The 15,340-nt window shown below is 39.2% G+C and overlaps 1 protein-coding gene across 4 annotated transcripts in view; it reads right to left on the bottom strand.

Annotated features, from left to right (window-relative positions):
• Window positions 1-14,704, bottom strand: part of trpa1b (transient receptor potential cation channel, subfamily A, member 1b) — a 112,664-nt gene extending 97,960 nt beyond the window's left edge. For 3 of the 4 annotated variants that reach the window (XM_043689204.1, XM_043689206.1, XM_043689207.1), the window contains exon 1: window positions 14,618-14,704. The gene's annotated coding sequence lies outside the window, so the exon portion shown is untranslated. Of the gene's footprint in view, window positions 1-13,738; window positions 13,758-14,617 lie in introns of those variants that run through there. The other variant, XM_043689205.1, reaches the window with a different exon arrangement.
• Window positions 14,705-15,340: the final 636 nt, after the last annotated feature.

Genomic DNA, 15,340 nt, shown 5'->3' with positions numbered 1-15,340 from the left:
ACCTTTGGACTGTGGGAGGAGACTTGTTGGGCTGAAAGGCCTGTTTCCATACTTGTTGGGCAGAAGGGCCTGTTTTCATACAGTAGGTAATCTAATCATAAAAATTCTATTGATGTATTAGGATTTCACTTTCCTCAATCATGTTTTGTTCCAGTGGAAAGGAGCAGCAACAGCAAAGCTGATATAAATACCCTGCCCCCCCCAAACTATGGTCCAATTAAAATAAGACCATAACGCAATAAGATATAGGAGCAGACATGAGGCCACATGGCCCAGTCAGTCTGCTCTGCCCTCCAATCATGGCTGATAGGTTTGTCAACCCCATTTTTCCGTTTCCTTCCTGTAATCTTTGATTCCCCTTGGCAATCAAGAATTTATCTATCTCTGTAAAACATGATGGTTTAGCTCTTGTTCAAACAAGAAGCCCCCAGATTGTCTGCAAGACTTGGTAAAACTGCAGGGCAGTAATTTTTGTTTTTAATTCAGTTCATGGTTTGAATGGTTGAGGAGGTCAAAGGCATCGTCTACATGCTGTCAAGGCAATGGCTGACCCAAATGGAGTCGGGGACGGGGTGGGGGGGAGTGGCAGGCAGCTGGGGAATGGCATGTGGCTGGTAAATGGAAGCAGATCTTCTGGAAGCTGCCAGAAAACAGCAAAAACTTGCCAGCAAACAGGTAAGTCACCAGGAGATGGTTTCTGGAGGATCTGCCTGGAGGTGAAGCAAGCATAAGAACATGAGAGACCAGAACAGTCCTTTTGAGACCCTGAGGAAACTCTTGTTGCTCTTTTTATCATTCTTTCATCAAATGTGACATGTGGACTGTGGTGTAAAAGTGTAGTGTGAATATGTTCATCAAGTAGTTTACCTGATGGTTGGGAAGTGATGTAAGATCACATGGCTACTGGAAGCTGGTTTTATCTTGCAGCCTCTTGGCTGATGTTATGGACCAAACCAAAACCCCTCAAAATATTCAGAAGACCCTCAGTTCTTTCTTATTTTAAAGGTAAATGTAGGGTGTTGCATTCCAGATTCAGTTTGACTGGTCAAATTACAGGACTTAAAGTAAAACATAATTTATTTATCCACTATAGTGGACAACAAAATAAAGAAGGAATTGGAATAATCTAACTCTGCTGGAAAACTTCACAGAATAACAGACACAGTAACTATTACTAATTAGCTGTTTCAATGTAATAACATCCCAGAAATACACCCTTGGCAAAAGCCAAATTCAGAAACCAGACTGTCTCCCATGCAGCCCCAGTAGTCCTGGAGCAAAAGAAACATTAAGAGAAAATTCTGACAGAGTATAGCAGTTAGGAGAGATTTACTGCAGCTTTCAGCCTGCTGAGACCCCAACAATAACTGCTGCTACTGAAAAAGTAAAACACTAATCCTTGTTAAGTGAGACTGGATCCCACTCATCAGGCTGCTTCTATTGTTACAACTTTTTTTGAAAAACTGTAACGATGCTGCTCCTTTAGGTAGGTTATGTTGTCCTTTTTTTTCAAGAGAGGTTGTAAAAGGCAGAGGTTCCGATTTGTCTGGGTTAAGGGACTTTGCTAATGGCTAACAGATGCTGCCTAAGGCAACAAGCAGGGAAAAGGCTTTTAATTTTCTTTAATGCTTGTACAATGAGAGGGGAGTGGCCAGTTCTCCCAGTTCAGGGTTTTTTTTCTAGTTTGGTTTGGGTTTTAGCATGCAGTCTGTTTGAAGCTGCTCTCTCTCTCTCTCTCTCGCTCTCTCTAAAATCTCTCCTGTGAGAACCTAGGTTTGAACTTGTCTTTTTTGCCAAGGGTTGTGTTTATGTGGATGTTGCAGGAAATTGGAACAGCTCCTTTGTTAAGTTGCAGGGATATCGTATCGGTTGGGTTTTGAAATTGTTGTTATTCTAAATTCTGTTTTCTTTTGCTTGTGTTTCATGCAGTGGTATGTAAATAAATTCTGTTTTACTTGAAGCCAAGTGGTTTGACCAGCTGCATCACTCCTGGAATATCCAATATACATCTGCCTGAAACAAGTAAAAAAGTTAGAGTCTGGGCTAAAATGTTTTGAGAGGGATTGGCCCCGTCCATAACAAACCCCCAAGACCTCACAAGCTGTTTAGTCTAATGGCTCTGGTCGACTGCTCATCATCTCTGCCTTAAAACTTCTCTTCAAAAAATCCCAGGACTAAAATACACCTCTTAAAGCCACAGCATCATCACACCGGTGTATAGTTGATTCTGCTATAGCACGTTTCTTCAGCGAGAATTGGCTTTAACGTGGTTGAAGAACTTTCACCATTATTTGTATAGCACAAACTTTCCTTACCTGCATTAGCTATAACGCGATTCCGGCCCCATTAGTTTAAATGGTGCGGCTATTGCACGATTTTTATATAATGCAAGAGTGCACGAGAATGGAACTGCCATGTTACATCAGAACTGACTATCTAGTTAGTATTTACTATGTTGAAATAAAAATGATGTCAAAGGATTCTTGCTATATTTATCAAGCTCTGACCATAGTACAGGGTGGCAGAAGCAAGCAGGTAATAGGAAAGAAGAGCAGTGGTCATCAAACACCATGTGGAATGCAACATCAAAAGAGAGAAAGGAAGTGGAGAAGTCACAGCCCTTAGCTAACTGCTTCAAGGGAGTTGCAGGCTGAAGCCAGATTGGACAGTAATGAACTGCTGCTGCAGATTTACAACTCATTTGGACTAACTCCAAAGCTGTACAGGGACCTGGTCAGTACAGTCTTGTGTGGAATAGGAGGTTGTGTGGATAATATTTTTGTCAGTTAAGAAATTGACAAGAAAGTGGACACATATTACAAAGTAATTAAGGCATTTGATGTCTACTTTGGTAAAAAAAAAACGATCATTAAACAACCAACATTTGCTAAGTGCATCCAGCTGCTGGGAGAATGTGTCCATTAATTTATGGTTAATTTATACTAGCTGTCAGAAAACTGTGAATATATATGTGAATGTAAAGGAAGAATAAATTATGAACTGAATTGTTTTGATGGTCTTAGAATAAACATTATCAGATTTTCTGAAGTTGATGGATGACTTGGTATTGTTCATTTGATCGACAATGAAGCTCCTTAAAGAGCAACTGGTGGTAAAGTTAATAAAATATGCAAAAACGTAAATAAATATTCACTTAAAATAATTAAATAGTTAATTGGAAGACCATATGGGTGGCAGGATGGATACCGTGTCACAACTGCAGCATGTGGGAGTTCCTGGATGCCAGTTTGATGCAGGGCAAACATACGTGCAGTAACTGTTTGAAGACCAAGCAGCTCTGGCTAAACATTGATGAACCAGAGACTGAATTACAGATGCTGCATCAGGGAGGGGGTACCTGAATTTTTTGTACGAGGTAGCAGGTACACTCCTTGAATCGTGTAGTCTGATTTGGGCAGCGGTCAGCAATAGGAGAATGTGACTATGACTGTGGTAGGTGAGGGATCCAGGGGTTAGAAGCCCCAACCTTTGCAATTTTCCCAACAAATTTGGGATTCTTTCAGCTTGATTAAAAGAGAGTGAGTGCTGCAAGGTGAGTAAGATAATTGACCAATGTACCATGGGGAAGATAAATGGAATATTAGTGACGTTAGAGAACAGTACAGTTAAGGAATTGACACAGCTTGCTGCAGCAAAAAAATGCAAGTTGTGCAAACTGTGATTGCACTTCAAAATGCACATTGCAGAAATGACAAACTTTTGAAATACTGAAGAGTAACTTGCGAGCTGAATGCCTGAGATTTATTTTCCTAGGGGTATAATAATGGAAATAATTGTACATTTTAAAATAATGACACTTGTTACATTTTCAAAGTAATTTAGAATTACAATCTTTTTGTCTTTCAGATCATTAAATATTTTGCATTTACTTAGCAAATAGAACAAATATTTTATTTATGGGAACAAAATTAATTTAGAAACTCCGAAAAAGTTGCACTAGGCCAAGTTCCTTACACAGAGATCCAAATTGCAGTCATATCATGTTCATTTGTGAAGTTAATCCTTTCACATAATGCACGTGTACTAATCCCAAGAATCAGTCCATATTCACAAGATAAATATGGGTCATTACAATATCTCTCCCTGTTGTTACAGCATTCTAAAGGAAACTGCAGATCATCTGAAATAAGAGTTTGTCACTTTTAACTTTTTTAAATCAACAGTTGAAGTCCAAAGAGGTTCAGGAAGGACACAGTGAGTCAACATCAAGACAGAACCTTACTTTGAGTTCTAATGATAGGGTCGCATCCAAACATTAGCCTCTCATTTCCCCTTTTATATGCTTTAAAGCATTTCTGAATTTTAGATACTTTCTTTTACATGATGAATATTGAAGCCATCTAGGCATCAATACTTTGCCCAATACTTTACCAAATGTGCTAACCCATTAAACAATAAGCAGCCAACCTCTAACTTTTCTGCCTTTACTTTGCTTTCAACTAACAGTAAGAGAAAACTAGGTGTGATCAAATAGTTAGCAATCATCGATTCTGTTCTCTGACTAAACTCTGATAGCCTCCAGTCTCAACTTTGAATTTATTTGGTTGGTTAGTTCTCATTATCTTATATCTCACTTCGGAAAAGAAAAACATTCTTGTGGAACCAGAGGTAGCGGAAACATGGGATGTATGCCGTCCTTTTAAAATACCGGCTGTACAAAGGCAGCACGGTGGCTAACTTGCCCAACTTCAGGTCAGATATTGAATTGTAGGTGTGAGGCCTCGTTCAGAATCTGCCTCTGAGTTTTAAATCAGGTGGGTCTTGTTCAGTGTCTGACCTGAGATGTACCCTTTTGTACCTCTGCTGAACGAAGTTTGGAAATTTAAGCAGACGCTGATAAAACCTTTAATTATCTCAGGGCAGTGACTTCAAACAGATTCTGAATTTGCATCTTAATCAATTGAAACTTGCACCTCCTTTCTAACAGAGTTCTTCAACAGCTATTTTAGGTTTGTTCACCACACTCACACAATTGTATGATCCTGTGGCCTCTCTGCCTATAACTCTGTGTCGGTGCACCCTCTCTCACAGCACCTGATAAAGAAGCATCACTGCAAAAGCTTGTATTTGCAAATAAACCTGTTGGATTATAACCTGGTGATGTGTGATTTTTTTACAATGCTTAAAAGACATTTAGATAAGTACATGAATAGGAGAGACATGGGCAAAACACGAGCAGGTGGGACTGGTTTAGTTTGGGAGATATGGTCGGCATGAACTAGTTGGACCGAAGGGTCTGTTTTCATGATGTATGTCTCTATGACTCTTCTTAAGACTTCTTAAATAGCATTCCCTGCAAACTATCACCCCACCCTCCACAACTAACAGGAGCATAAATCATCTAGTTATGATTTGTCCTACAGTAATTAACAGTACAGTTGCAGTTTTCTGGCTGATTAATGCATGTACTTGCATTGGTGTTGCTAAGCAAACAGTAACAAGGAGACAGTGGGGAAAAATGGCAAAGGGAGGCAGGAAGTTTGGCTGCCGGGGAGAAACGGGCTGCCATGTGTCTCTCACCTGATGCAAATAAATAAGAGTGACCCAGGATACTGAAAATCAGGACACGGGAAACAAACACAGCAGTAATATTGAGAGTGGGAACAAAGCAAATAAAAATGGCTTATTATAGCGAATTTCAGTATATGGTGCACAGACACACATTTCACTGTTTATCTTCATTATCACCTTTGTTTGCACTGGTGGATCATATACCAAATAGTAAGATATGAAAGGTAGAATATTCAGGTACTTAACAAGCCTTATTTGGCCTATTGTATTCAATTCTAATCTCATAGTATACGAAGAAGATTATTGCATTGAGAGAATATTTAGTCTCTACAGTGTCTCTATAGTGTCTGTTGAGAGAATGGTCTAAAGGCAGTTTTCAATAAATTCTAAAAGCGGTGAAGGTCCTGCGAGGTAGTCCAGCTGGGGTCCAAAGCTGCAAGGCCAACTATGCCCCTGTTTAGTACAAGTTGCCATCTTTTCCAAGGATTTAAAACCTTAACCAGACTGACTGATAATGAAATTGCCTGAGGCAGTCAGTTAAGAGAAGCATGCCTTTTGCAGGGCAGCACTGTGATTACTGACCCCCCTCAATAATTTCCAGTTGAACTGAAGTAGTTATTGGTGAAGTGTGTGAACTCAGCTCAGCTATCACTGTAAACCGACTGACTAAACCGGCCTGTGCATCTCCCCACCCTTCAGGCACTCTGCCTGTATTCCTGAGGAAGGGCTTTTGCCCGAAACGTCGATTTTCCTGCCCCTTGGATGCTGTCTGAACTGCTGTGCTTTTCCAGCACCACTCTAATCCAGCCTGGGCGTCAGTATGGTTGATGATTATGAGCTGACTCATTGAACTAAACCATTTTCCGATATAAACTTAAGAAGGATTGAGAATGGAAGAGAGAAAGGAAGATAAATAGCCAGGGTAGAAAAAAATACAGCTGGGAATGCCTCAAGATCCCCTCCTCAGATCAGAAAAAAAAGTGCTGAGAATGGAGCTGAGAATCAAAAACCTTAATGTTTCCATTATAATAAATGTCAAGATTGCTGGAATTTGCATGGGAAGCCGATTAGACTTGTTGGGGTTCATTAGAGTGGATCCAGAAAGGGAACTCAAAAGGAAACTACCATGGATTAAACTGTAGCTTTAACTAACTTCTAACCAACTCTAACTTCAAATGATGTTGATCTTGTTAATGTTGATCTTGTTAATGTTGACCTTGCTTTGCACACCTTCTGTGCAGTGTAACCTGTATGCCTCACTCTGTCTAATCACCCCATGATATTTATGTCCTTGTTTACTATATCTGCCCGTACTGCTCACAAACAAAGCTTTTCACGTGTGACTACAATAAGTCAAATCAGATCAAACCAACCTACAATCAGGGAACCAGAGGTAAATTCTGCTCTGAACACAGGATAGATGAATTAAGGGGACAAGAGATATAAAACATTGTTTTGTCAAAAGGAAGGAACTAAGAACAATACAGCACAGGGACAGGCCCTTCGTCCATTCAAGCCTGCGCCAATTGGACATTAAGAAAGATAACCCCTTTTTCTTCAAATTTGCAGCTAAACCTACTCAAAGTCTTTTGCTGGAGAGGAAAAATATTCAAGCATGTCGGAGGCCGAGGGGTAACCTTATAGAGGTTTATAAATTCATGAGGGGCACACATAAAGTGAACAACCAAGGTCTTTTCCCCAGGGCAAGGGAGTCCAAAACTAGAAGGCATAGTTTCAAGGAGAGATGGGAAAGATTTAAAAGAGATTTGAGGGGCAACCTTTCATACAGAGGGTGGTGTACATATGAAAAGAGTTTCCCATGGAAGCGAGTACAATTACAACATTTAAGAGACATTTGGACAGGTACATAAATAGGAAAGATTTGGAGCATTATGGGCCAAACAGAGGCAAATAGGAATAGTTCAGTTTATGATACCTGGTCAACATGGAGGAGTGGAATGCAGGGTTTGTTTCCATATTTTTTGACTCCATGACTTCATAAGGATACAATCTTTCCTCCAGCAAGTACAATGAAAGCTAAGATGAAAGTAAATGGGATAGATAGAGAATACATTCTAGCTCCAATACACAAAGTAAAATTGGAGTGTGACCTTTTTGTCCAGAACTATGATAAAAGGAGTTAAAAAGAAATATTTCCAGAAGCTATTCCTCTCCAGGACAAGTACAGTTGAATAGTCAATGAGAAAAATATTCTTCTTTTTACTCATTATGGACTATCAATTGAAATATAATTAGACCAAGGTTCTAATTTTATCTCCAGCATTTTTCAAGACATGATCAGCAATCTGGGTAAAAAACAACACAAATGCCTACTGCCTATCTTTCACAAACATTGGTTATTTTGGAAAGACACTGTCAGATTCTCAAAACAATGATTAGTGCATATTGTCATGAAAACCCACAGGGTTAGGACAAAGGATTAAATTTCTTATTATTTGTTACCAGAGATTCCCCAAATGAATCAATGGGGTTTAGTCCAGTCAAATTGACTGGAATCATGAAATATGAGGTGAATTAAGATGGATTTCAGAGAAGTTCGCAAGTCAAAAGTACAAATCATTAATGTTGGATTACAGGAGCATGTAAAGTAGCATATAGGCACTTAAAAACCTCACAGGCAGAGATGAAAAAATGGTCAGACAGTCATATTGAAATTAGAATATTTTAAATTGGAAACAAAGTGTTTTTGTGATCATCTTTACAAGGGGATCTTCTGAAAGCAAGATTCAGTGCCCATACAAGGTAGTTAGGACAGTTAGTAAAATGGCATATATAATAGACGTCTTTGATCACAGGGAAATGAATTGGCTTTGTTACATAAACATGTTAAAGCAATATCATTGTAGGAAAGAATTTACAAAACAGCAACAATGTCAGGTAGTAAGAATAATGGAAGTTGACAGGGACAGTTACAGTGAGGTGGAAAGGGAGGAAGGCATTTCATAGAGTGAACCTCCTATAATTTGACAAATGTGATACAAAAACACTGCGACAATTAGATAATATATTTTTGTACTTAGAGGAAGGACAATAGAAGATCTAGTCAGGTTACTTAAGAAATTTCAGGAAGTCAGTAGAGATACATCAGGTTGTATTATGTTAGCCAGACATGATGTGAATGCAGGTGGATCAATATTGATGAAGCAACATCCTTATCAGTTTGGCCTCAATAAACAAGCTCAGGTCCAAAAAGAAATTCAATACCATGAGAAGATCATCTTGAACCTAGCCCAAAGCAATTGGAATTCACCGGCAATATCAGTTCCGAAACTGGACAGGTTGACTAGATTCAACATAATTTATGGGAAAGTAAATTCCATAATGAAAATAGTTTAGTACCCATTTCCTTAGTTAGAAGATTGCATTGATAGGGTTGGCAATGATTATTTCTTTCTAAGATTGATGCATTACTGACAATGGATTACTGACAATTAACACTGACATCAAAAGCTGAGGAGATATCAGTCTTTGTTACACTAAAGTAGCTATATCAATGCTTAGTGAGCCTATTGGCTTTAAAAATGTCCAGCTACATTCCAAAGACTTATGAATCGCAGCTAAAATTTAGATGATGGCATAATATACAATAATATCTGGGAAGAATATCCAAGGCCATCTACTTAAGCGTATTCAGTTATCTGGCTTTGGAATAAACCTTACCAACAGTGAAGTTGCAACAGCAGGAGCAACATACATAAGACATGGAGTCATACAGCATGGAAAAAGACCCTTGGTTCCAAACAGTCCATGCCAAATATAATCCCAAATTAAACTAGTCCCCTTCTGCCTGTTCCTGTCCCATGTCCCTCCAAGCCTTTCCTATTCATGTACTTATCCAAATGTCTTTTAGACATTGTAATTTATCAAAGGACAAGGATAAGTGTTGTCAAGAGCAGCAAAATTGAAATCTCCCATGGAATTCCATCAGCTAGTTGGAAAACTGAGATTAGAATCATAGCACCCCTATAATGTGGGAGCAGGCCATTCTGCCCATACCAACCTTCTGAAGAGAATCCCACCCATACACAACCTTCCATTTCCCATCATTCATCCCTGGACACAATGGGCAACTTAGCATGACCAATCCATCTAACTTGTACATCTTTGGACTGTGGGTGGAAACTGGAACACCCGAATGAAACGTACACGGACATGGGGTGAATTTGCAAACTCCACACAGATAGTCATTCAAGGCTGGAATTGATCCCAGGTCCCGGGCACTGTGAGGTATCAGTGCTAACCACTGAGCTACCATTCCACATTCTTGGAAATGCAGATATTCCATCGATAATTGCGCCCATCTTAGCACAACAGGTGTATCGTCAACAGATTTTTAAAGAAAACAGGTGGAAGTGCTCTCTCAGCAAATTGACAAGCGATGCTTGAGAAGCTGAAGGCAATGCTTGTAAATGAACCCTGGTAGGCCACTCCTTACTTTACAAATCCATTTTAAAATGACAATTGATGCTAGTGACTTGGAATAGGTGCAGTCTTATTGCAAGGTGATGAATCAGCAAAAGAGAAGCCAGTGGAGTACTTTCCTTATGAAATTAAACCAACATCCAAAGAAATACTCCGCAGTGTATTGGCTCTTCAATGTTTCTGTGTCTATCATGCTTGTTAAAAAATATTAGTATAGACCCATCATAATCTGCTATCTTGGAAATCCTCCGCAACAGATGGCGCAATTTGAATTTAATTAATAAATCTGGAATTAAAAGTTTTTTTAAATAATTGGAATAAGTAGTCGGCCTTGAGGATATGCACATATTATGGAGTTGTTTAATAGTTGCAGGATCATTGGTGAGAATCACATAGCAACATTCTATGGTGCCAAATTTAGAGTCAATTGTATATATTAGTGAAGCACTGACACATAATTCAAACACAGTAATAATCTTTCTGCCCTTGTAATTAACGTGTAATTTGTTCTTGCCTATGGCCTATAGTCTATAGTTGCCTATAATCAACCCATTACGACTGCCCTAAATTCATTGGGAATTGAAGATTAGTTTCTGGACATTGATTTAAAAAAGAGAAAAAAAATCAAAAGTGCATTTAAAATTCTGTGGTCTTGCCCTTTTATTGTTTTGCAAGTAACTTTATTGGACAGATATAGGCCATGCAACCCAATAGGTCTTTACTGAATTAACAAAAACAGAAATTACTGGAGAAACTCAGCAAGTCTGGCAGTTCTATAGGAGAAAGTAGAGCTAGTATTTTGAGTCTAGTGACCCTTCTTCAGAGCAGAAGAACAGTTCTGTATTGGCTTTTACTCTCGACAGGAGGTGCCTGTCATTTTCATTTATCTCATCCAGTCAACGTACTCCCCTATTCCTTTCCCAACTAAGCTGCCACAGAATATGAAATTGCAGCAACCTGAACTCATGGAATTTTAGACAATTGACTTTAACATTTTTCTCCCATTATTTTGAACGTTTGGATACAATGTAGGTTCCACATTTGCAGATAACAATATCAGGAAATCCCTAAGCATAAATAGCCATCAATGACAATATCAAAATCTTCCTGTTAGGCTCCAGGTAGATCAACTCTTGGTGCAGCTTCTGATTCTGGCTACTGTCGATTTGGAACATGACTTTCAATAGAGCAACAGGAATTGAATTACTTCCTAACTGATTTGCAATGGAACACAAGCAAAATAAAAACTCTGATAAGGTCACCTACTCGAGTGATAAATTTTAAACTTTTGAAATCCCAGTATATTCTTGAACAAGCAATAACTATGCACAAAACATGTTGATTATTCAATACCATGTACCACAACGTATAACAGTTCTTCAGCAAACTTTAGCTTCATTTACTCAGATTCTAGGGAGTACAAGTTTAAAGTGAGAAGGGGAAAGTTTAAAGGAGATGTGCAAGGCATTTTTTTTACTCAGAGCTTGCAAGGTGCCTGGAACGCATTGCCAGAATAGATGGGAGAAGCAGCTATAAAAGCAATGTTTAAGAGACATTTAGAAAGACACATGAACAGGCAGAGAACTGAGGGATACATATCATGTACAGGCAGACGGGATTAGTTAAGAATGGCATCATGGTCAGTGCAGATATGATGGGCCGAAGGGCCTGTTTCAGTGCTCTATAGTTCTATGTTCTTTGTAACACTTGTGTTTAATAGCTTATGGAATTGGCAGAAAATGTACTTGACTGTGTGAGATATATTATGCGACAAAACCTCAGAAAATATGTAAGCTAGAGATGAAGATCATAGATTGTTATGGCATTTGGACTATTTCATCCATGTTGGCACTCCGCAAAACGAGTTTAGTTATTCTTATTCCTCACCTTTCCCCTGTACACTTGCAATGTTTCTATCCCTCAGGTGCTTATCCAAATTCCTTTTGATAGACCCAATCCAATGCACCTCCACCAACTGCTCAGAATGCTTCACCAACTGAAATGGGTTCTCAATGCATTCGTCAACGGGAACAATTTATTTCTATTCTGTCCAGAAACAAATGATTTTGAATACCCTTCATCAAATCTCTTCTCCAACTCTCTCTTTATAATGAAGCACAGGCCCAGTTTCTCCAAATTATAAATTTAGCTTCTCATCCCATGAACCATTCTCATGAATAGAGTCATAGGGTCATAGAGATTACAGCATGGAAACAGACCCTTCGGTCCAACCCATTCATGCCGACCAGGTTTCCCAACCCAATCTAGTCCCACCTGCCAGCACCCGACCCATATCCCTCCAAACCCTTCCTATTCATATACCCACCCAAATGCCTCTTAAATATTGCAATTGTACCATCTTCACCACTTCCTCTGGCAGCTCATTCCATACACGTACCACCTTCTATGTGAAAAGAGGTTGCCCACTTTTATATCTTTCCTCTCGCATCCTAAACCTATGCCCTCTAGTTCTGGACTCCCCAACCCCAGGAAAAGACTTTGCCTATTTACCCTATCCATGCCCTTCATAATTTTGTAAACCTCTAGAAGGTCACCCCTCAGCCTCTGACGCTCCAGGGAAAACAGCCTCTCCCTATAGCTCAAGTCCTCCAACCCCGGCAACATCCTTGTAAATCTTTTCTGAACTCTTTCAAGTTTCACAACATCTTTCCGATAGGAAGGAGACCAGAATTGCACGCAATATTCCAACAGTGGCCTAAACAATGTCCTGTACAGCCGCAACATGACCACCCTACTCCTGTACTCAATACTTTGACCAATAAAAGAAAGCATACCAAACACCTTCTTCACTATCCTATCTACCTGCGACTCCACTTGCAAGGAGCTATGAACCTGCACTCCAAGGTCTCTTTGTTCAGCAACACTCCCTAGGACCTTACCATTAAGTGTATAAGTCCTGCAAAGATTTGCTTCCCCAAAATGCAGTACCTCACATTTATCTCAATTAAACTCCATCTGCCACTGCTCAGCCCATTGGCCCATCTGGTCAAGGTCCTGTTGTAATCTGAGGTTACCCTCTTTGCTGTCCTCCACTATACCTCCAATTTTGGTGTCACCTGCAAACTTACTAACTGTACCTCTTATGCTCGGATCCAAATCATTTATGTACATGACAAAAAGTAGAGGACCCAGCACCGATCCTTGTGGCACTCCACTGGTCACAAGCCTCCAGTCTGAAAAACAACCGCCCACCATCACCCTCTGTCTTCTACTTTTGAGCCAGTTCTGTATCCAAATGGCTAGTTCTCCTTGTATTCCGTGAGATCTAACCTTGCTAATCAGTCTCCCATGGGGAACTTTGTCAAACGCCTTACTGAAGTCCATATAGATCACATCTACAGCTCTGCCCTCAACAATCCTCTTTGTTATTTCTTCAAAAAACTCAATCAAGTTTGTGAATCATGATTTCCCACGCACAAAGCCATGTTGACTCTCCCTCATCCATCCTTTTCTGCACTCCTTCAAAACCTTAGCATTCTTCGTAAAGCACTGTACACAGAATGCTCTAGTTGAAACTCAACCAGTGTTTCATAAAAGTTTACGAGAATTTCCTTTCTTCTGGTACTCTATACCAACAGAGATAAAGCTCAACCTCCTATATGCCTTCTGAAATAGTTTCTCAAAGTGTTCTTCAGTAAGTTATGTACTTTCATATGGTCATTCACATCCTCAATCTATTTTAGAATGATACAGTTTAGTTTATATTGCATGTCTTCATTCTTGCTAGAAAACTGTGTCCTACCAGACCTCTCTGCATGGAGTCTCATCTGCTAAGCCATTTAAATTCCATCAGCCTGCTACGTGAAATCTTTCACTATTTTCATAAAAATAGAACAAAAAGGGCATATCATGAATTGGTAGCCTGTTTTGCAATATACATGACTCAGTATAAACTTGCTTCACATTACTGGTGACCCCAATTTTTGACCCCCAAAAGTCAAAGCCCAAGCTGTTTGCTTGAGAAACAGCAAAAACAATCCACAAACCTGGGGTAATGTTTACCCATCAGTCAACATATTGTACTCGGTCACCACCACTGCTTAAAAAAAAACACAACGGTCAAGATCATTCCGTTTATGCTTTAAGTTATTCGATGGTAGGATATTAGTTAACTTGGGGCTACGTGTCAGTTATGCAACAAATAAGTTAACGCAAGAAAGGAAAATCAAATAAACAATTACGTCAGTTTGCGTGCTCAAGTCTTTTGTTCACTGATGAAGATATTTCAGTTTTCTTTTCATTCAGACTGTTTTAAGTATATCATGCATTTGCTTCTTACACTAAAATCTTTTAAAGTACTTAAAATTATTTCAATCTTCTCCTAACGTGACCATACCCAGTTTTCTTTCATTCATGCTTCCATTGAAATTATTGATTTCTTAAGTAATGACCTTTTTTCCATGTAATGCAATAACCAAATTGTTAGATAACTAATGATTTAAATTACATTAAATTTGACAGATGGACAACAGTAAGAGAGTCCACAAGCGCATTCTCTAAAATAATTTACCTAATTCAACTAATGATAGTGTTTAATCCAAAGTAAAAAGATTCAAAATGTTCTTTAAATATTAGGACCTTTTTTTAACAACATAATTTACATCTTGAACAGAACACTCACGTAATCAGAATCCTCCAGGCAACTTGGGTTATACTGTGGTATCTAAGGTGGAGCAAGTCTGTTTATGTACAGCTGTCACGATACGCTGGTTGGATCACAACTATTCTTGTTTACAGAAGGTGGGCCTAATCAATATGAGTGGGAGGTACTACAGTATGTTTACAAATTGGCCCTGCCTACTTGCTACATCAAATGAGACTGTAAAATAAAATAATTTTGATGTTAGAAATATAATCTTTTAGCTTTCAGAAATGACCAAAGGCGGGGTGGGGAAACATAACTGAAGATATGAATAATAAAAGAAACTTCTGAGATCCAATATGCTCCCATAATTGAAGGTTTAGTAAAACGTTTGACATAGAAACATAGGAAATAGGAATAGGAGTAGGCCATTTGGCCATTTGAGCCTGTTTCACCATTTGCTGTGATCATGATTGATCATTTGACTCAGCATGCCTACCCCTGTCCTGAAACAGTAACTGCTGACTCTGGGCTCCCCTCTCATCAGGAATATCTTTCTTGTATTTACCCTGTCTGGTGTTGTTGGAATTTTAGAGGTTTCTGTCAGATTCTTCCTCATTCTTCTACACTCCAGTGAACATAGTCCTAACTGATCCAGCCTCTCTTCATGCATCCGTCCTGCCACCCCAGGAATCAGTCTGGTAAACCTTTGCTGCACTCCCTCCTGAGCCAGAAAATCCTTCCACAGATAGGGAGACTAAA

The sequence above is a fragment of the Chiloscyllium plagiosum genome, chromosome 4, assembly GCF_004010195.1.
Source record: "Chiloscyllium plagiosum isolate BGI_BamShark_2017 chromosome 4, ASM401019v2, whole genome shotgun sequence".
Classification (NCBI taxonomy): Eukaryota; Metazoa; Chordata; class Chondrichthyes; order Orectolobiformes; family Hemiscylliidae; genus Chiloscyllium; species Chiloscyllium plagiosum.
This window is presented reverse-complemented; position numbering and strand designations above follow the sequence as displayed.